A 23,138-nucleotide genomic window follows, 5' to 3' on the forward strand; every position below is an offset into this window, starting at 1 on the left:
CAATAGATTCTTCTGAGTGAAGGCATGGTTAGCATCACCAGATGCTTCCATTGTTTCCAGCACTACTAAATGCACTTGAGAAATTAGTCATTTGTTAAAGAGTTAACTATGCTTCATAGTCAAGGGCAGTATTTTTCATCTTCCAAGTAATTCATGGCACGTACTTTTGGATTTCAAAAGCAATAGACTTTGTATTTCTTGGAGGCAGTAGAGGCAGTAATATTATAGTGAAAAGAGCCTAGAATTGGTAGTCTCTAATAGTTGGGCTTAAGTACCTAATGTGCCACTTACTGGTTCTGTAACCCTGGACAATTTGCTTAATCTGTATGTGTCTGAGTTTTTTTATCTGTAAAATGGAAACAAATAATCTTCATGTCCCATGGTTACTGAGAAAATTTTAAAAATTATATATGTAGTAATAATATTGAGGTTTTCCTATGTACCATCAGTCACTGTCCTAAAACACAGACATGTTTTTCTCCCATCCATGAATCTACTTAAAATGGTATTAAACATTTCATCAAAGCAGAGTCCCATTTTACTCACAGATGTTTAAACTACCCTGACTGAAGATCTTGACATTAGGGCACTTAAGAATAGGAATGATACCAGTTACAGATGAGCCTCTTCATAGTTATTGCCATTTGTGAAACATTTGGAAATGGGCATTTAGTTTTCAATGATGTGCTGAGAGAAATGATGAAATTTTCCCTCGACTTGACACAAAAGCCTTAAAATCATCTTGTTTCACTGTATCAGAAAAGTACTTATTTGATTTCAATGTCCCTGAGACTATTCCCAACCAAAGTGCAGTGGATCAGAACAATTTGCATTGAACAGACCCTTAAAGAGGCTAAAGAAATGCTTGCCAAACACAGCTCACCCAAGAAAACCACGTGCCAAGGCAGGTTTGCTGTCAGATACCCAAGTAACTGGTGTGTTCTGAGTTCAGCTAACCTGAGTGGAGATGTGTTGATCAATATTCCTCAAGATACTTATAGAAAGAATCCTAATGTCATGTTCTTCTCTTTGGGCAGAGAACAGCATGTTTCTTTTATATTCTCATGATGATGTTTACTTTTTATGTCTTAATTGCCATAAATCCCAGAGGTAAAATTTTGTGTTTAATAGTGGTAAGTAGCTTTAGGTAATTGTTCCAGTCAGATTAAATTTCTCTTCTCCACCATTTCATGGTTCGTGATCCAATGTCCTTCTTAAAATGGTCTGCATAGAGGTGCCTGGGTGGCTCAGTCATTAAGCATCTGCCTTCAGCTCAGGTCACGATCCTCGGGTCCTGGGATCGAGCCCCACATCGGGCTCCCTGCTCAGTGGGAAGCCTGCTTCTACCTCTTCCACTCCCCCTGCTGTGTTCCTGCTCTCTCTCTCTGTCAAATAAATAAATAATATCTTTTTAAAAAAATGGTCTGCATATACTTTATGGTGAGTCACCTCAAATCTTTTTCTAGGAAGTAGATACTATCCATTCATTGATTTATTCACACAACCATGAACAGATATTTTTGGGCTATCTGTGCTATTTGTAGAGAACTCAGAAGTAAATAAGAACCTCGGCTTTCATCCACATCATTCTCATAACCCACTGGGAATGATAGACATTAAATAACTTTATAAGTAATTTTTTTTAATTACTAAAAATTAGAAGCACAGGGTCCAATGAGAATGTGAAATAGGAATTGTGGGAAGGGAATACACATTCATCATATGCATATTCTGTAAAAAGGCTCCCTAGGACTCCATGAATCTGAGTTGCAGATATATACAAGCTCTTTGACTGATATGTATTAGACAGAGACTGAAAGAGGTCTTTTACACATAAAGAATTGGGTCCTCATTATTATTTGTCATTTAAAAAATTCATCCATATTTAGTTGATGATTATCATCATCAAATATGATCTTCAAAATCCCCAAACCTGGGGCGCCTGGGTGGCTCAGTCAGTTAAGCGGCTGCCTTCAGCTCAGGTCATGATCCCAGAGTCCTGGGATCGAGCCTCGCATTGGGCTCTCTGTTCAGCAGGGAGTCTGCTTCTCCCTCTCCCTCTGCCTGCTGCTTCCCCTGCTTGTGCTCTCTCACTGTCTGTCAAATAAATAAATAAAATCTTTAAAAAAAAATCCCCAAACCATAACATACTATAAAAAAATTTACTTGGCATATATTTTCTCAACATGCAGGTTCTGTTGTCATTATCACTTTTTTCTCTATCTCTGCTGACAAACAAAGGAGGAATTGTAAGTTCCCAGAGGAGGGTTCTACATCTTTCTATATTGTTTTGCAGCATATATTGCACCAAGCCTGTTTTATTTTTTTAAAAGATTTTGTTTATTTATTTGAGAGAGAGAGAGAGAGAGAGAGAGAGCACAGTGGGGTGAGGGGTCAGAGGGAGAAGCAGACTCCCTGCTGAGCAGGGGGCCCAATGTGGGACTTGATCCTGGGACTCCAGGATCATGACCTGAGCCAAAGGTAGACACTTAACGACTGAGACACCCAGGAGTCCCCAAGCCTGTTTTAAATAGGAATTTTGGTTATTTTATTTTGAGATTATTTGTCTTGACCATTAAGTCTTTGGAAATTTTGTAGGCAGAATTCACAGCTAAGTGTATATGTTGACAAATACATATGGGAAATTGTTCAAGAATTTAGAAATGTAAAATCTCAGAAGGACTGAAGACATTACCAAGGCTTAATACCTCATTTTGGTGGGGAAACTGACCAGATAGAAGTGATATACCTAAGTGCTATATTTCACAGGGTACTGCTTATATATCTTATTCTTGGTAGACTCCAATTTCATCATCCCTTCTGATATTTTTTACTCTAATTTCTGAACTGACAAAGGGGCAGTAACTTATAGTAGGGAAATGGAGTAGGGACAAAGGCATTCAAATAACATTAGGCCAGGGCACCTGGGTGGCTCAGTTTGTTAGGTGTCCAACTCTTGATTTTGGCTCAGGTCATGGTTTCAGGGTCCTGGGATTGAGCCCTGCATTGGGCTCCACACTCAGTGGGGAATCTGCTCAAGATTCTCTCTCTCCCTCTCCCTCTGCCCCTTCCCCCACTCATGCACTCTCTTTCTCTCTCTCTAAAATAAATAAATTAATCATAAAAAAAATTAGACCATCTAAGAAAGTCATATTTGATGGCTATATTTCACTTTTTTGAGAGCAATTTCTTGCTCTTTATCTATATATAAAGCAGCATGCAATAGAGTACAAATGTAAAAACTTGAGGTTTGTACCAGGAAATACATATCTAGGAAAAGCCCAAGAAATCACTTTATTCATGTTTTGGTTTCATCTGGATACACATGGTTAGAACACAATTTATGTGGAGAAAATAAAACATGACATTGTTCATTTTGAGGAAAGATGTGCCCTTCAAATCCAAGGCAGTGAACTGATTATTTCTTTTTCAAACAAAACCTATTTAGTCTGACTGAGGAACCTGCTGTTTCTTTCTACCTTTCGCAAAATTGCTGTTTAAATGTAACCTAATGGAAAATTTCATTGTTTTGCATCAAGAATTTCTGTGCCCTTTTGTCTAACAGGAAGTCAAGGTCATGAGGTGTTTGCATCTTCCAGAATGTACTCTGAAATAACATAATCTTCTGAGGCATAATGACTTTCTAAGCTGTCCTTCTAAGGTAGCTTTGCCATTTTTTAATTGAAAGGGAAAAATAGGGTACCATGATATGAAATTTGCTCCAAGAGGTTTGTTTCGATGGATGTTTTGAGCAGTGACTCTCAATGCTGGCTGAACATTCAAATAATCTAGGAGCCTTAAAAATAATGCAAGTTCACAGACATTCTTATGTAATTAGTCAGGAGTAAGTTAGGGTCAGAATTACAAGGGACACATGCTTTGTGCACCTTGTTAGCTTTCCTTCATCTCTTCCATCTTTCTAAAGGATCTTCTTGCCTCTCTGACCATTTTCCACTGCTTCTCCTTTGCTAGACCCTTGCTTAGCCACCCCCCACACCACACATATACCACCTCTTCAATTCCCACTTCTGAGGTAGCTGGAGCTCAAACTCCAAGTAGCAAGAATCTCAAGAACCAAATGTTGAGTTTTAGCTACTTAAAGTCATCTGTCTTTTTCTGTAGATTTGGATAAAATGCTACACCCCAGGGCATAGGATTTGATTTTCTGAGAGTAGCCATTGGCTAAATGATACCCAGGAAGCAGCTTGCTGTAAGGTGAAACTTGACTAATGAGAAATAGGAGACAAGAGGGAACTGGGCAGATAAACTTCCCCCCTCTTTCTCTCTTCTATGGACTGCTCTGATGTGCGACTGTTCCTTGCATTTCTGGAGAGGTCCTGATGAGCAACTGCTCTGTCTCTTCATACTTTTGGTGAAGTGTTGGCCATCAAAGTGAGACTGTATCATATTATTTTGCATCTTTCTTTGCCCACTTCTCTTTATCTCTTCACCTTCACTGTCCTGCGCTTGCACCACAAAAATAAAGTGTCAAATATTTTAATCCTCACGTCAGGCTCTGCTTTCTACAGAACTTGAATTCAGACCTTTTTTTTTTTTTCAATTCCCCACTACCTTATAGCCAGAATTGAAAAGTACTGCTTCTAAGAAAGACCTGAACTCCCATCTCTTCAAGAATATCACATGGGATGGGGTTTTTCTTGATGTTGTTTCCTTTTATTAATTTTTCAAAACAAGCTTAGAATTAAATTTAAAACTCCCTCTTTACATTCCTTTTTCTCACCATTCTCTATCCACTCACTTTCCTGAAGTTCCAGCATTAACTCCTATAAGTGGTTTGATATGCTGTCTTATAGAAGTGTATTTCATAAATAGACATCAAGTTCCAAGGTTTTTTTATTTTTTCATGACCTTGATCACCTATCCATATTGTCTTACAGTGCTTTTGTCATTTAACAATATCTCTCAGAGATTGTTATAATACCAAAGGCTCCTTTATTCTTTTGAGTTGTGGTATAATATTTCATAATGTGGTTATATGGGATAACTCTTATTAAAAGAGATTTAGATCGCTTATAACTTTTTGACATTAAAAACAATGCTGAATTGAGCATCCCCTAGTGTTTATCTTTGTGTACATGTGAATGTAGTTCTCAAGTTAGAACTGGAATTGTTGAGTTGAAAGGCATAGTTACAGTAAATTTTGACATATAATTCCCAAATGCCCTTAAAATGGTGTCTCAATTTATACTTCCACCAAGAGTATGTGAGAATTACCATTTCTTCACACCCTTGCCAACACGAGATATTTTCAGTTAAATAAATTGTCAATTTGTGTGAATAATGATTGTTTAAACTTATTTTTTTTAAAGATTTTATTTATTTATTTGAGACAGAGAGAATGATAGAGAGAGAGCACATGAGAGGGGGGAGGGTCAGAGGGAGAAGCAGGCTCCCTGCCGAGCAGGGAGCCCGATGCGGGACTCGATCCAGGGACTCCAGGATCATGACCTGAGCCGAAGGCAGTCGCTTAACCAACTGAGCCACCCAGGCACCCCGATTGTTTAAACTTTTTAAACATCATTTTTTAATCTTTATTTTAAGTTTCTTTTGGCCCTGCATCTCCAGTATGGAAATTTTTATTAAATTTTATTAGAACAGGATGTAAGTACAGTGTGGTTGCCGAGAAGTTGGACTGTTCTTTATAACAGTAGCTTTCTAAGGCAGGTCTAATTATTTCACATCCTCTACAACATCGGGTTTTGGAATTTAGAGGGCTGAGCCATCCCAGCTCCCTCTCTGAAAGGAATCAGACCTAGGCACCAGAAAATGATTGAAAAGCCTTCTAATATTTGAGTTGCTGGAAGAGACCTTCACACCTGCCTGGCCTGCTCTCCAAATTCCCTGTTGACTCTAACTCCAACCAGCCAGTTTGAACAGAAGCAGAGCAGGCTGAGACCCCAAGCCAGCCTTGTATCTCTATTCCTTATATTGGTAGTCAGTATTTTCATGTATTACCTTTCCTGGGAACAAAAAAGGCATGGTCCCTATCCTTGGGATGCCCCTCGTCTGATAAAGAGACATGGTCCTTGCTCCTAAACTCTCCCAAACCTACTGAGAAAATAGGTAGTGTTATGTCTAGTTGGAATTTATAATATAGTTGATGAAATGAAATGTCTTCACATAAAATGACTCAAAAACACTTCAAAAAGCAATGCATAATGAATTTAATATAAGCACATTCAGCATGGAAAGGAGCAATAGGAGTAGTTAATTTGGACACAGTTCTAAGAAGCAGTGTTTAGCATTTAAGAGCCCAGAAATTTGGCTCCCTTCCATTCTTTCCACTTAATTTTCCATCCTTGCTTATCCCCAGGTATCTCCTTCACAGTGGCCTGAGATGGAAAGTCAGCGAGTGCTCCAGACTGGCTCTGTTTCCTTAATCCATCTTTCAGAGAGAATGACCAGGTCTTTTTTAGTGTGATGGCTTTTAGCTTAGACTGTTACTCTCCCCTGTCTCTGAAGATCCCCTTATATGTGAAATTCAATTTAATTCAACATACTTGTTGAGAAGCCCTCTAGTGTCAGGAACTGTGCTAAGTGTTGGAAAAACAGCAATGACAAAAACATAATCTCTACTGACAACTTAAGGAGAGAGAGAGAAACACAAACAACTAGCTATAAATAGTGTGATGAATACTACAGGGAGATTTATTTATTTTTTATTTATTTTTATTTATTTCTTTAAAAGATTTTATTTATTCATTTGACAGAGAGAGAGAACAAGCAGGGTGAGCTGCAGGGGGAGAGGGAGAAGCAGACTCCCCAGTGAGCAGGGAGCCCAACGTGGGGCTCGATCCCAGGACCCTGGGATCATGACCTGAGCCGAAGGCAACTACTTAACCGACTGAGCCACCCAGGCAACCCCTACAGGGAGATTTAAAAAAGAATTGGTTGGGAACATGTAGAAGGGGGCTGTTTATTTTGTATATGTTGAGTTCTAGTAGCTTATGGGTCATCTAGCAAAAAATGAATAGTAAATTGTTGGCTAGATAGATCTAGAAATGAGACAATAGACTGAGATAATGATGGAAATTTGGGATTCATCAACACGTGGGTTTACTTGAAACTTTGGGATGAGATCACCCAGGGAGAGAGTGATGAAGGTGAAGAACAATTGAATTGAAAAATACCAAGCTTTAAAGAGTGAACGGAACTAGAGCCCATGAAAAACTAAGGAAGCACAGCCTTATCAAAATGTTATAACCAGGGACTTCCAAGTTCACTTAATGTAGAGTAAAAGTGATCAGATCTACCTTCCCACCTGAAAAAAACAAACAAACAAAATGAAACACCACCACCAACAACAAAACAGAGAAATATTATACAACAAGAGTTTTCAAAATACTGGACATTGAGCAACAAAGGATAGTGATCCATGTGAGATGGGAAAAAATGAGGTAAGCTCTAAAATTGCCCCAGCTTACTGCCTTGAGTTTCCAGGCTACAGAACAGAGGGAACCCTGATAGTGCCTGGTAGACTCCATGAGTTGAAGAGAGGTAGTAGAATGTCTGGGAAGGCCAAGGCAGCTAGGGTTCATACGACAGAATACGGGAGGGAGAAATCTGCACAGAAATAGAACTTCAGAGATCTGAAGATGGTGCTTCTCTAATATTCAGATGAATACTGACTAGTATATGCATATGTGGAAACTACCCAAAACCAAGGAAACAATCCCCTGAAATGAATAAAGGGACACTCTGGGGTTCATATAAACAAGACCAGGATTAGTATTTGTTCTTACCAGCTAGAGTGGAAAATTTTAATATCTTAATTAGATATAAGGGAAAGTACCCAAAAGGGTTTTACTTTAATAGTATGGTAAAATTAGCCCTAGAGTAAATTCACCTAACAAAACTTAAAACGAAGACCAAAAGGATCAAGCTCGCTCCAAGTAACTTAACAGTGTTACAGAACAAAGCTCAAGAATATTTATAGGAATACAAAAATGTCCAACAGCCAACAATGTAAAATTCACAATGTCTTGTATTCAACCAAAGTTACCAGTTAATCAATTGAAACCGCTTCAGAGGGGCACCTGGGTGCCTCAGACAGTTAAGCGTCTGCCTTCAGCTCAGTTCATGATCCCAGGGTCCTGGGATCGTGTCCTGAATCAGGCTCCCTGCTCAGTGTGGAGTCTGCTTCTCCCTCTGTCTCTCACCCTGCTTGTGCTCTCTCTCTCTGTCAAATAAATAAATAAAATCTTAAAAAAAAAGAAACTGCTTCAGAAGTAAAACAGGTGAATGAGCATTGCATAATGTAAAGAATTGTTGAATCACCATGTTGTACACCTGAAACTAATATAGTGTGTCAACTATACTTCAATTAAAAACATAAATAAAACAAATGATAACAATTAGTAGACAAAGATATTAAAACATTGTTATAATTGTATCCTCTATATTCAAAAATCTAGAGGTAAGATTGAATATATTAATGAGAGTCATGGAAGATACAAAGAAGAGCCAACTCAAACTTTTAGAGATGAAAGTACAGTGTCTGGGATAACAATACCCTTGATGGGATTAACATCAGATTCGACATTGCAGAAGAAAATACTGGTGAACTTGAATACATAGCAAGAGAAATGATCCAAAATGAAATACACCAAAAAGCAAACAAACAACAACAAAAGAATTTTAAAAATAGAGTATCAGTGAGCTATAGTAAAAGTATAAGCAGCCTAACATACCTGTATACTTTAAGTCCCTAGAAGATGATGGGGGGGGGGGAACATTTTGTGGAGGAATTAATAGCAGAAAAATTTCCAGTTTTGATGAAAACCATAAACTCACAGATCACGAACCTTAATGAACCCTAAGCACACGGCCACACACACACACACACACACACAAATGCAGAAAACCACATCATGGCGCATCATAATGAAATTGTTCAAAACTAATGATAAAATACTAAAAATAGCTTAAAAATGAAAAGCACACTCTATACAAAAAACAAAGACATGGATGATAGCAGATTTCTCATTAGAAACAACTTAAGCATGAAGACGGTGGAAAATCTCTAAGTACTAAAAGAAAAAGTCTATAAAGTTATATACCCAAACTAAAGATGAAATAAGGGTATTTTCAGACATGCAAATGCATCACAATGACTGCACTACAAGAAATGTTAAAGACATGAAATCTTTTAGACAGAATTAAAATGATAACAGATAAAAATTTCTACACAAGGGCATGAAGAGTCCCAGATGTGGTAACTATATGGATACATGAACACAATTTTTTCTTATTAAGTAACTGCTTTAAAAGAAAATTGATTGTTTAAACAATGACAGTATCAATATATTCAGGGATTTATTACATAGGTATCAGTGAAATGTATGATAAAAATAGCAAAAAGCCTGGAAGGGTATAAATGAAGTATAGTATTGTAAGGTCTTATATATAAATTGTTATAATATCAGTTGAAGCTAGATTTTAATGTTACAACTGTATATTACAACCCTAAAGCAACAAATAAAATAAAAAAAGAGTTATAGCTAATAAGCCAACAAAGAAGATAGAATGAAATAATAAAAAATATTTAATTCAAAGTAACTCAGAAAAAGAGGGAAAAGAGAACAAAGAACAAAGGAGACATATAAAACAACTAGCAAGATGATAGACTTAGCCTAATCATATCAATAATCACATTAAATGTTAAATGTTTAAAAACCCCAGTTAAAAATCAGAAATTTTCAGATTCAGTAAAATAAAAAAAAAAAACCTTGATGTTGTCTACAAGAAACACAGTGGGTAACGACAAAAAAATATATTAATGGTAAAAAGATGGGAAAGAGGGGCGCCTGGGTGGCTCAGTCGTTAAGCGTCTGCCTTCGGCTCAGGTCATGATCTCAGGGTCCTGGGATCGAGCCCCGCATCGGGCTCCCTGCTCGGCAGGAGGCCTGTTTCTCCCTCTCCACTCCCCCTGCTTGTGTTCCCTCTCTCGCTGTATCTCTCTCTGTCAAATAAATAAAAATCTTTTAAAAAAAAAAAAAGATGGGAAAGATAAAGGAAGCCTGAATTATTATATTAATTTCAGACAAAGTATCAGTTAGAGCAAATAATTTTACCAGAGATCAAAAAGTCATTTCATGATGATAAAGTGTTCAGTTTATTGGAGGACATAACATCCTAAATGTATATGCCCCTAGTAGCAGAGCTTTAAAATACATGAGGCAAACCCAATAGAACTACAAAGAGAAATAGAAAAACATCCCATTATACTGAGACAAATAACTCCTCAGTATTGATAGAACAAGCAAACAGAAAGCCAGCAAGAATGTAGTAGACTTGAACAATCCTGTCAACCAACTTGTTCTAACTGACATTTATAGAACACTCCTTCCGACAACAGCAAAATGTGCATTCCTTTCAAGTGTACATAGAACATGTATCAAGATAGACCATATTCTAGGCCATAAAACAAGTTTCAAAAAATTGTAAAGGATTCAAGTCATAACGGTATGTTCTCTGACCACAGTGAAATTAAATTAGAAATCAATCACGGAAAAATACAGAAACCCCCCAAATATTTAGAAAGTAATACTGTTCTAAATAACCCAATGAGACAAAGAAGACATAAAAAGAGAAATTAGAAAGTATTTTGAACTGAATGAAAATGAAAACACAGCATATCAGCATTTGTGGGATACTTCTAAGGCAGTACTTAGGAGAAAAATTATAACAACATATGACTGTATTAGAAAAGAAGGAAAAAATGGTCTTAGTCAATGCATTCAGTTTCTTCCATAACAAATGAAAAAGAAGAACAAAAACCAAACTCAGAATAGGAAGGAAATAATAAAGATTAAAGCAGAAATCAATGAAATATAAAACAAAAAACAATGGAGAAAATCAATCAAATAAAAGTTGGTACTTTGAGATCATTAAAATTGATCAAGTATAGCCAAATTGCTGAGTTAAAAAGAGCACACGAAGTACCAATATCAGGAACAATTGAAGTAATACCGCTACAGAATCTATAGATATTAAAAGAATAAGGGGGATATTATGAACAGCTTTATACCTATAAATTGAACAACTTAGATAAATTGGACAAATTTCCTTGAAAAACACAAACTACCAAAGCTCATTCAAGAATAAATAGATTACGCAAATACTCTACTTAAGAAACTGAATTTGTAATTAAAAATCTTCTCACAAAGAAGCTATTCAGACACAGATGGCTTCACTGGTGAATTCTACCTAAAATTTCAGGAAGAAATAACACCCAATTCTACATAAACTCTTTTTAAAAAAGCAAAGAGGGGGAAATACTTTCCAACTCATTATTTGGTGCCAATATTACCCTGATTCCAAAGTAAGACAAAGACATTGTAAGAAAAGAAAAATACAACTTGATAAATATGTCACCAACCTCAAAAACTTCTATATTTTGAAAGACACTGCTAAGAGAATGAAAAGACAATGCACAACTAGTAGAAAATATTTGCAAAACATAAATTTGATAAACTACTCATATTCAGAATATATAAACAGCTCTCATAACTCAATAATAATAAAACAACCCAATTTAAAAATAGGTGAAGATTTGATATGGCATTTCATCAAAGAAGATATCCAAATGGTAAATAAGCATACAAAAATCCTTAATATTATTAGTCACCGAAGAGATGCGAATTAAACTCAAAAGTATATACCACTAAGTACCTATTAGAATTTCTGAAATTAATTACTAACACTTACCAAGTGTTGGTGAGGGTGTGGAGGTACAGGAACTCTCATACACTCCTGTTGGGAATATGAAATGATACAATCACTTAGGAAAAAAAGGTTGGCATGTTCTTAAAAGATTAAATATGCACGTAGCGTATTATCCAACCATTCAATTCCTAGGTTTTTACTCAAGAGAACAGAAAGCATATAAAATCCTGTACATGAATGTTCATAGTAGCTTTATTTGTAATAGCTAAAAACTGGAAATAACCCAAAAGTCTATCAGCAGGTGAATGAATAAACAAATTATGGTATATACATACAAAGGAATACTACTTAGCAATAAAGGGGAATAAGCTATTGATGCTGGAAACAATATGGATAGATTTCAGAATGATGATGGTGAAGCCAGACCAAAACCAAAATAGCTTATATGTTTCCATTTATATAAAACTCCTGAAAATGCAAACCAACCTGTAATGATTGAAAGCAGATCAATGGTTGCTGGGGTTGTGGAGTCAGGAGGGCAAGAAGGCAGGATTACTGTGGGGCATGAGGAAATATGGGGGGGGGGTGATGGAAATGCTTACTCTTTTGATTGTGATAAGTTTTATGGGTGAAACTCATGCATCAAAACTTATCAAATTGTAAATGTGTAGTTTATTATGTATAGTTTATTGTATATCAGTTAGATCCTAATAAAGCAGCTTTTAAAAATCCTATAATCATTTTTCTGTATTGACATAGATGAAATTGATTTTCTTGGTGGAATGTTAAATGAAGAAAACGTTCAGGGGCATTACACTTCTACATGTCCCGCTGTCTCACTGCCATCATAAACCCGAACAACCCAAGTCATTTTTACCATGATAGCTGAAATGCCTTCAAGGCATAACAAAGCCAATATACCAACTTATATAAGGTTTAAAGCGTCCAGGGATAATTTGTAATCTCCTATAGATCTGCCACATGGGGTGTGCTTCCTTTCTATGTGTGATAGAGAAACTTGAGATGGTATAAAATAGGGAGCAGGAGGTGGGCACTGCAAAGAGATTCCTATCTTTGCCATTAACTAGCTGTGTATCTTTAGGCAAATGACTTGCCCTCTGTATTCCTTTATTCAGTTTTAAAATAAAGTGGGACAAGATGGTCTCCAAGGTTCTTTCAGGCACCAAGATTAGGTTTTTTAGCATATCCTATGATCATAGAGGTTTTTTGTTTGTTTTTTTGCTTTGTTTTCCTTTTTTGTTTTTTAATTTTATTATGTTATGTTAATCACCATACATTACATCATTGGTTTTTGTTTATATGGAGGACTAATTTCACCACTTATCCTTTGATAGCATGATTCCACATTTAGGTAGATTTACTGCTGCTGTAGCCACCTCCTGGAGTATTGCAGTGCATTTCAGTGCACTTCAGCATATTAAATGCTTGGGGGTGTCCTGCAGGAAAAAAAAAAAGAATACAATTTTGTTTTTTCTCTGTCTTCTCAAGTTTGACCACAGCATCATATGTTTCCCTAAACACCTTATAAATACCGCATGATTCGGGGAATGCTGATGTCACAGATTGTCTTCTAGAGGGCAGGAATTAACTGGGGGAGGATGCCCTTGGATGGCTGGTGTGCTGACCCTCTGGAACCAGGAAATGGAGAAGTTGAAAGGAATGTGCATGAAAGTGACCAAGATATGGAAAGGGACAGCTTGGAGGGTCATGAAAATGAGTAGACATTTTGGAGTGGGCTGTTGGGGAAAGAGGCAAGTGGCTTCCTTTGGGATATATATTCCAAGACCTTCAGAGTCACCTTCATTCTCTCCCCACCCTTCCCAGCTCCATGCAGACTCACTGCAAAGTACTTCTCTGCATATCCATCAGTCTGCATATTCTGCTTGGCTTTGAATCTCTCTAATTAGATTTTTAGTAGATGGAAGTCTTTCTCATGCCTTGGATCATTATCTCCCATTGTGTACAGAAAAAGGAGGTTTGATGCAGGTGGGGTTCAGTAGGTACAAAGTTCTTCTGAGGCTGGACTCCCCATCCAGGGCCCAGTACTTCTAATATTTGAGGGAATTCAGGTCACACATCCCACTAAAATTGATCATATTCACTAATGAGACTAGCTTTGTTGCTTTCTTTTCTGTATGTAGATTTACAAATACTCAAAAAGATAAAACTCTATGTAAAATTTTGAGGAAAATGGTAGAGAATTAAATTTTACTGCCTGTGATAACCACTATCATTTTGATGACCATCTTCCATTTGTCGTTATATATAGAAATGCATATTTATAATATATATGTATGTATATATGCATATTTATAGTATAATATATATGTATACACACACACACATGTATATATGCATCCACATTTGCATGAATGGGATATAATTTTTGGTAGGCAGAGCTCCCACAGTTCATGCCCTAATCTTCAGAACCAGTTTGTTAAATTACATGGCCAAGGGGATGAAGGTGGCAGGTAGAACTAAGGTTGCTAATCAGCCGACCTTAAAATGAGGAGATTATGCTGCATTATTCAGTTGGGCCAATATGGGTCACAAGGATTTTTCAATGTGGAAGTCAGGGAAACAAGAGTTAATAATGTCAAAGTGATATGATATGAGAAACATTCAATTGATCATTGCTGGTTTTGAAGATGGAAAAAGGAGCCACCAGCCAAGGAATGTGGGTGGCTTCTTGAAGCTGAAAAGGCATATAAAACTAATACATGCTCTAAATACTATTATTATGAAGAACACTTTAACCCCTAAGTCCTTCTACCTGCTTTCCTGGTCTCTACTTCCCCACCCCACATAAACAATTTTAATGACCTGTTATGTACCCTTTCATGCATTTTCATGCTTTTTTTTTTACATACACACAGATAGATGACTTTGAAATTATTTTATAAAAATGGAAGCACAATTCCCATCTGCATCATATTTGAACTTTTTAAATTGATTTTACAACTAAATATGGCAGCACATGATACAATTAAGGCAGGCTGATTCCTGCCTTATGAGGATTTTCTTGGTTTCTGAATGGAGCCCAGGATATGACTGAACCTAAGGCAAAAAAGAGAGATGCAGAGGGTCTGAGCTATTGGGGACAGTGGTTGAGCTGTTGGATTGAGCTTGGCTATCTGTATCTGAACTTCTAAACTTTTCAGCTGCATAGGTCAATAAATTCCCCCCCCTTTTTTTCTTAGCCATTTTGAGCTGATTTTTTTTTTAGTAACTTAGCAACATATCATCCTGAGATATAAACTCTAAAAGTCTGTTCATCTTTGGCTATTAACTATTTATTACAGGATTTGGGAGGTTAGATGGCTTATCAGCTCCTTCCCTTTCTCCCACCACATTTCAAACTCTGGCAATAATTTTAGTCAAAAGACAGTAACAGTCTGGCTTATACAAAAAAAAAAAAAATTGCTCATGAAACCAGGAAGTAGAGAATCAGGAAACACCACAGAAGTTGTCCTCTTAGCTTTATTATCTTTCCGTTTTCTCTGAGAAGCTCTCTTCAGTGGACTGGAACTGTGCCAGGCAGAGCTTAGCTCATGTCCTCAAAGTATAGCAATCAAAGAAGGAGCCCTTCTCAATCCCAGCTTTGGTTCAGAAAATCCAGGGAAAGCTTTCTTATTGGCTGGCTTGGGTCAAGTTCACAGGTGATGAGAAGCTATGATTGGTACATCCTGGGTACCAGTCTACCTCAGTGGCTGTGGTTGGGGTCATGGTCTTTTCCCAGATGATAGAGTCATAGCACAAACATTTCCAGAGGAGTATTGCAAATACATTACAGGCAAACTTGACAGTCATTAAGAGACTGAATCAAAGAAAAGTAAGTCAGAAAACACTCAGATTTGAAATGTGCCCCTCTTGGGTCTCTGGGTTTTCTTGCTAAAATATGAGTAAAATTTAGGACCAAGTGAAGTACTTATGATGTATCATTAAGTGAAGAAAAACAATATGCAGACAAGTAATATGGAATACACGATCTGTTTCATACGTTTAACTTTTAAGGCAGGTTGAGGCCAGAGGCTAATACTGAAGACCATTCTTGCCCTGTGACATAGTCCCTGATAGGCTGGTAATTTTCAGAAGTCACAGGTCCACTTCTCGGCAGAAACACCTTTGAGATGTTCACGTTCCTAGAGTTCTCCTGCGAGGATGGTTCTGGCCATCATCCTTTCTGTCCCTCCTGGCTAGGCAAGTCCTAGTCCTCTCCCTGGCATAGGACTAGATGGCATTTTGAGTCAAGCTGTCTCTTGGAAACAGAAACCATTATGAGAGGCTGGGTTGGGATGGTGGCACAACTAGCATTCAGCTGAGTGGGAGGATGAGGAACAAACAGTTTGCCAGATGCTGAAGAGAATGTTTGCAAAGCATATGAAAGAGTGATAGAAGAAAAGTTGTGAAAATCGTGTGTATGTGTGTGTGTACAAATGTCATTCTCCCATCCAAGCTTAGAGAAGAGACTAATGGCATGGGAGCCCCAAACCTCCCACAGATGATCTAGGTCTGTGTGGTCTAGAAGATGGAATGGGTGGCCTCTTTCTCGCTGAAGCCTCCATTACACCATTTAAAGCTTGCCAGTGCTTATGTTACCTCCATGTCTATGGAAGACTCATTGCCTCTCCCCCCATCTGTACACTTTAGATGGGTAATTTAACCTGCTTGTGGGTTGATCCCAGTGACTTGCCCATCCCAGGTTCTCTTCACTTGCTGCCCTATGATGATGAAATAGGCACTTTTTATTGAGCTCCAATTATGCTCGTGGACTGTGAAGTCAGACTTCAGATACTGGCCCTTCCAGCTACTAATTTGGATATATCACTTAAATGCTATCAGCTTTAAATGTGTCACCTGGAGAATGGGGCTAAAAAGTAGTACCCAGTCCCACAGGTATGTTTGGAGCAGTGAGATAGTAGATAAAAGGGTGTAGAAGAGTAAACACTCAACAAATGTTAGCTATTGATATTAATCCTCATATCCTTCTTGAGATGGGGGTATATTACACTTTGGAAATGGGGAAACTGAGTGTCAGAGAATAAATTAATAATTGGCCCTGGATCACACCGATTCTGAAAGATGGAACCAGAATTCCTACTATTCCCTCCGAATAGAAAAGCTGCATCTTGTTAAAGAGGCACCTCCTTACAAAGTTCATGAGCATGTAGGAAAGCTAATTCCTGCCTTTAAGACTGAGCAGATTATGTAATGTCTTAGAACCTGTTCCCTCGTTTGTATGGTATGCTTGCATAACAGTTGTTATGATGGCTAAATGAGATAATGTCATAGAAGTAGTAAATATTCATTTCTTTTCAGCCTCCTTTCTTTTTATTGCAAGCAGAATGAAACATTATGGAAGATGTAAATTTCCTACCTAAGAATATGCTCTCAAATGATAAATTCTTTCTGGTTTATTTCATATTGTAGATCATCTGCATTTCCACTCTCCTCATGATGATGGAGAATCAACAGCTGGTGACTCAGCATCTTCTAACCCAAACTGTCTCTTTCCTTCCTTAGAAAGACATGAGATATGTGTACAGCAGTAGATGGTACAGGGATTCAGGCATTCAGAATATTGGTATCCCAGCCCAGTTCTGCTGTCACCCACTGTGTGTGTGACCTTGTCAATCACTGAACACCATTGGGACCCCCTTTCCTCATTTTAAAATGTAGGCAGTGATATATCCTCTGATGTCCTCACATGATTACTGTGAGGGACACATGAAAGAACGACAACAAAATAAATTCAAAGAGTAAAATGCTATAAAAATGCAGGGATTTTAATTGATATACCCAACTTGATCACTCTTCCTGGAAACTTCTGACAGTCCTTCCTTGTTAATAACAAGGCACCATGGAGGGCTAGACTTGGCATCTATATGCCACAGTTCGAATTTTAGCTTCAGGACCTTGGCAAGTCACATCTCTTCTTTGGACTTACATTTTCTTTTCTGTGAAACTGGAATTATTACCCCTGCCCTGACTACTAAAATATTTGTCATGAGGATCAGATGAGATCATATATGTGAAAGAGTTCTACAAACTGCATGACATCATGTTAACTATACAGAACCCAAACAGGGAGTCATCCTAGGCATTTCTCTTATGTGAGCAAGAAGGCTTCTGGTTTTTATTCTCACCCTGAGAACTTTACAGACCCTGCCCCATTCCGTAGTCTCTCAGCCTCTCCATCTTTCCCTTCCCAGTTCAGAGATGGCACACCATCTCACTAGCTTTGTTTGTCTTGAGTGGGTGGTCAAAGGCAAGTTGATGGTAACATCCAAACTGGCCTGGTGGCTGGTGTGCTCAGCCAGGGACAGTCAGGGGTGAACAAAGCAGTGTGGAGGAGGAGGAAAACTTTTCCTTCCTTTCCTTCTAGGTTCCTTGGCTGGCCTAATAATTAAATTGAGATAAGACAGATTAGCAGGAAAAAAACAAATTTAATTTTGCCTATACAGGAGCTCATAAAAATATGAGACTCAAAGAAGTGACTAAAGCTGGCAGCTTTTATACCTTTACACACAAAAAAAGAAAAAAAAATGAATTTGTGAAGAATTGACAAGACCTAAGAAGTCTGGGCTTGAGATAGTTAGTGAAGAAGTAACAAGGTTTAAAGCTTTCTTGATTCTGGGGCACCTGGGTGGCTCAGTTGGTTAAGCATCTGCCTTCGGCTCGGGTCATGATCCCAGGGTCCTGGGATCGAGGCCCACATCGGGCTCCCTGCTGAGCGGGGAGCCTGCTTCTCCCTCTCCCTCTGCCTGCTGCTTCCCCTGCTTGTACACTTTCTCTCTCTGTCAAAAATAAATAAAATGTTAAAAAAAAAAAAAAGCTTTCTTGGTCCTGAATTCCATGTCTCTGCGATAATGATGTCTCTTTACCTCCTGGTATAGGGAGGGTACCTTTCATACAGGAGATTTCTTTCCTGTTTTCAGGGTGGAGGGTCAAAAGAGGGTCAGAGTGTCCTTTTTTGAACTGACTGTTTCTTAAGTAACTTTAATTTCTAAGTTATCAATATGCCAAAGTGGCATATTTGGGGACAGCCTGCCCTGAACTCCACCAACAAGGAAGGCTTGGGATAATGGCAACCTCATTACCAGGCTGCGGAGTAGAGATTTCTTCCCAGGGATGATAGTAAAATATTTAATGACAGGAAGATTGGGCAATGTGACCCTAGTAATGGAGCAAGTTTGGGGAGACTCCTGCAGTATTAGGAGACACCCCTTTGGTTGCTGGATAGTATGGAAGTATTGGTCATAGGAGCTGGACCAAACACCTGTTACGATGGTAGAACATTCAGGAGGCTGGAAACAATGGATATTCACTAGCCAGTTTGCAAGTCAGCATTTTCAGTGTGTAACTATTTTTTTAGTACTGCCTTAGCTGAGACTACCAGATGAGTCCCAGATTTGCTTTTTACCCAGACATAAAAAACATGAACCTTATCTTTAGTATCTTCAAAGAGTAGGGCAATATGCCTGAAGCTCCTTTTTCCTCTTCTTCCTCCTCCTTCACTTTCACCCCCTCCCCTCCTTCATCTCCATCTCTTCTTCTACCTCTGCTTTTTTATTCCTCTTCCTTGCTACTTTTAACACAGTATGAAAGAATAACTCAAACATATGAAAAAAAGATGAATGCATTCCTGCACATTTGGAGGCCTGCTCAGAGTTCGGTCCTCTCCCTTCTAAGTCATTTATTGAATCACTTTCATTCTCTCTTTAGTCTTTAAAAAAAATATCTGTTTATAATTCAGTCACAGGTTTAAGTAAACACTTGATTCAAACAGGAACAAGAATCTTCCTTTTCTCCCCTAGCCTTCCTCTTAGGGCAAGACTTGAAGGTTTTCTTCCTAGAGAGGGATTTGTAGCTGCCATGAAGAATAATGGGAAACCCAAAAAGATTATTAATTAAGCCAAGGTGCAATAAAGAACATATATGGAGAAAATTCAAATATATTTACTTGAAAAAAGTTTAGTTTAAAACTGTCTTTGTAACACAAGAAGAGCTGTTTGTTTTGTTTTCGAAGATGAGAGTATCTGATTTGAGATCTAAAAGGTCACGTAGATAAGTTCTGGGGAGCATGGCAGTTGGGCCATCTGTCTGAACTAACTAGCTATGTGAACTTGGGAAAATAACTTAATCTTTGCCCCTCAGTTTTCTCATCTGTAAAATGTGAAAAAAGGAATAGTTACTATCTCAGAGTTGGTGTGAGATTAAATGAGATCATTCACTAGCATGCTTAGAGCATTGACTGACATATAGTAATTGCCTAATAAATGTTTGCATTAATCAAGCTTCTCTAGGAAATAGAACAAATAGGATATCTATCTCTATATATCTATATCTATCTCCCTACATTTATCTCTAGAGAGACAGAGACAGACAGATAGATAGAGAGACAGAAAAAGATTATGAAGATTTGGCTCACACAATTACAGAGGTTAAGAAGTCCCACATTCTGGGATAAAGAAGATGTGGTATATATATACAATGGAATATTATGCAGCCATCAAAAGAAATGAGATCTTGCCATTTGCAACGACGTGGATAGAACTGGAGGGTATTATGTTGAGCGAAATAAGTCAAACAGAGAAAGACACGTATCATATGATCTCACTGATATGAGGAATTCTTAATCGCAGGAAACAAACTGAGGGTTGCTGGAGTGGGGGGTGGGGTGGGAGGGATGGGGTGACTGGGTGATAGACACTGGGGAGGGTATGTGCTCTGGTAAGCGCTGTGAATTGTGCAAGACTGTTGAATCTCAGATCTGTACCTCTGAAACAAATAATGCAATATATGTTAAGAAAAAAAAAAAGAAGAAGAAGAAGGTAGCGGGACGGGAAGAATGAAGCGGGGGAAATCGGAGGGGTAGACGAACCATGAGAGACGATGGACTCTGAAAAACAAACTGAGGGTTCTAGAGGGGAGGGGGGATGGGAGGATGGGTTAGCCTGGTGGTGGGTATTGAGGAGGGCACATTCTGCATGGAGCACTGGGGGTTATGCACAAACAATGAATCATGGAACACTACATCTAAAACTAATGATGTAATGTATGGGGATTAACATAAGAATTAAAAAAAAAAAAAAAAGAAGTCCCACATTCTGCCATCTGCAAGTTGGAGACCCAGAAAGCCAGTGGTATAATTCCAGTTTGAATCTGAAGCCCTAAGAACCAGGGGGCATGTGATGAGATGAGCACTGGGTGTTCTATGCAACTGATGAATTACTGAACTCTACACCTGAAACTAATTATGTACTATATGTTAGCTAATTGAATTTAAATAATGAAAAAGAAACTAAGTCTTTTATAATAGTAAAAATAAAAAGAGAAAAAGGTGACACAAAAGGTAAATACATGACAGAGTTTTTGCAAAGTTAAATTGACTTAATATAAGAGGAAGTTTATGGCGCACAATAGTTCTTAAAAAAACAACTTATTTTTGAGTTGCTTTATTCTTCTTGGGGATCCAAACCTATAGTGTTTAGAATTTTAAACACTTTATTAGATTACTTATGGACATTTCTCAAGTGGATGTCTGGTTCTTTTTACTCTATTCTCTTTCTTTTCTTTTTTTTTTTTACTCTTGTGACTGTTATTTATTTATTTATTTATTTATTTATTTTTTAATTCTACCATTTATTTTTTTTAGATTTTCAAAATGTGATTTCATTTTTTAATTTTATTTTTTATTATGTTCATTTAGCCAACAGATGGTACATCAGTAGTTTTTGATGTAGTGTTCAACTGATTCATTAGTTGTGTATAACACCCAGTGCTCATCACAACACGTGCCCTCCTTAAAACCCATCACCCGGTTACCCCATCCCCCTACCCACCCTCCCTTCTGTAACCCTTGGTTTGTTTCCCGGAGTCCAGAGTCTCTCATGGTTTGTCTCCCTCTCTGATTTCTTCTCATTCAGTTTTCTCTTCCTTCCCCTGTGGTCCTCCATGCTATTCCTTATGTTCCACATATGAGTGAAACCATATGATAATTGTCTTTCATTCCACTGTTGTGTATCCTTTTTTTAAGGAGGCTCTTCCTATGCTGTGTGGCCCTGATTTCCCACTGCCATTGTAGTTGACTATCCCAGTTTATGTCCCTTTAAGTACTTTCTTCTAAAGAGGCAACATCTCACTCACCAACGCGTGACCTCAAAATCCTTGAAAAATCAACCAGTCTTTTTTCAACCAAGGCTAACTCCTCTGGTTATTTTATTCACACATTGCTGAGGCCAAAATGACTATGAAGGGGAAACAAGCAGAGGGGTACCAGAGCACTGGGGCTTTGGCCCTTGGGATTCTTGAGATTCAGAGGCTGAGTTTCCTTACTAACTCTGCTTTCTTGTAGATTCAGTGGATTGGGAATTCAAAAGGGGCAGAAAAGGGATAACTTGCTCTGCTCCAGGAATTCCAGGGTCTCAGCTGGAAGCCTTGTAGGGTGGAGGCTAGAATCAATCATCTGAAGGTTTATTTACTTCATGTTCAGTGGTTGGTACTGGTTGTTGGCTTGTGGCCTCAGTAACTCTCCTTGTGGACCTCCACACTGATTTGATTGGGCTTCCTTGCAGCCTGGCAACTGATTCCATGCAAAAACATCTTGAGAAAGATAGCCTTTTATAATTTAGCCTCAGAAGTCACAGAATATCACTTCTGCACTGTGTTCATCAAATTCGTTACAAAGTATTACCCAGTTTCAAGGGAAGGGAAAATAGATTCCACAAGGTTCTGAAAGAGCATGTGGGACAGAAATACTGCTGTAGCCATTTTTGGAAATTATGATCTTTCATAGTTTATAAGCTCTAAAGTTCCTGGGATGGTAGAGATCATCACATACTTGCAACTTTGGGAATAACTGCTAATTGAAGTGGTTCTGGGACTTCTTAGGTTGATGATTTGAGTTTATGAACTATGCTAAGGGCTGAGTATGGCCCTGTTCTTTAGAGTTTCTCCAGTTGTTTTTTTCTGGCAAGTGAAGACCTACAGCAGAACATCTTTTCACATGTTTCTTGCATTGCTCCAGGCTGCAAATCTTCCACAGTAAATTCTGCCCTTTAAAGTTAAAAGGTTCAGTTAAGCAAATCTTCTGACTTTTTTTGGTGAAAGTATATTTAATCCCCATACCCCAAATCCCAACATTTGGATATCAAGGTCCTACCAAGTTGATGACATGGACCAGCATGCTTCCTTGGGACTTCCTACAGGGAAGGAGTCCAGACTGGGAATCTGAATTAGGGACCAAGTCAGAAAAGCAGTCATTCTTCTTGCAGGACATCTGCTTGTAAGGAGCGTTCATCTCTGTTCGTTTACATGCTCAGTTCTCTACCCAGAAACATCCACATAAATATTTTAACATGGTGATGGTGATGACACATTCTTTCTTTCTGCCACAAGAGTAAAGGATTCTGTTACAGTGGCCAGTT

This window comes from Neomonachus schauinslandi, chromosome 7 (genome assembly GCF_002201575.2).
Source record: "Neomonachus schauinslandi chromosome 7, ASM220157v2, whole genome shotgun sequence".
Classification (NCBI taxonomy): domain Eukaryota; kingdom Metazoa; phylum Chordata; class Mammalia; order Carnivora; family Phocidae; genus Neomonachus; species Neomonachus schauinslandi.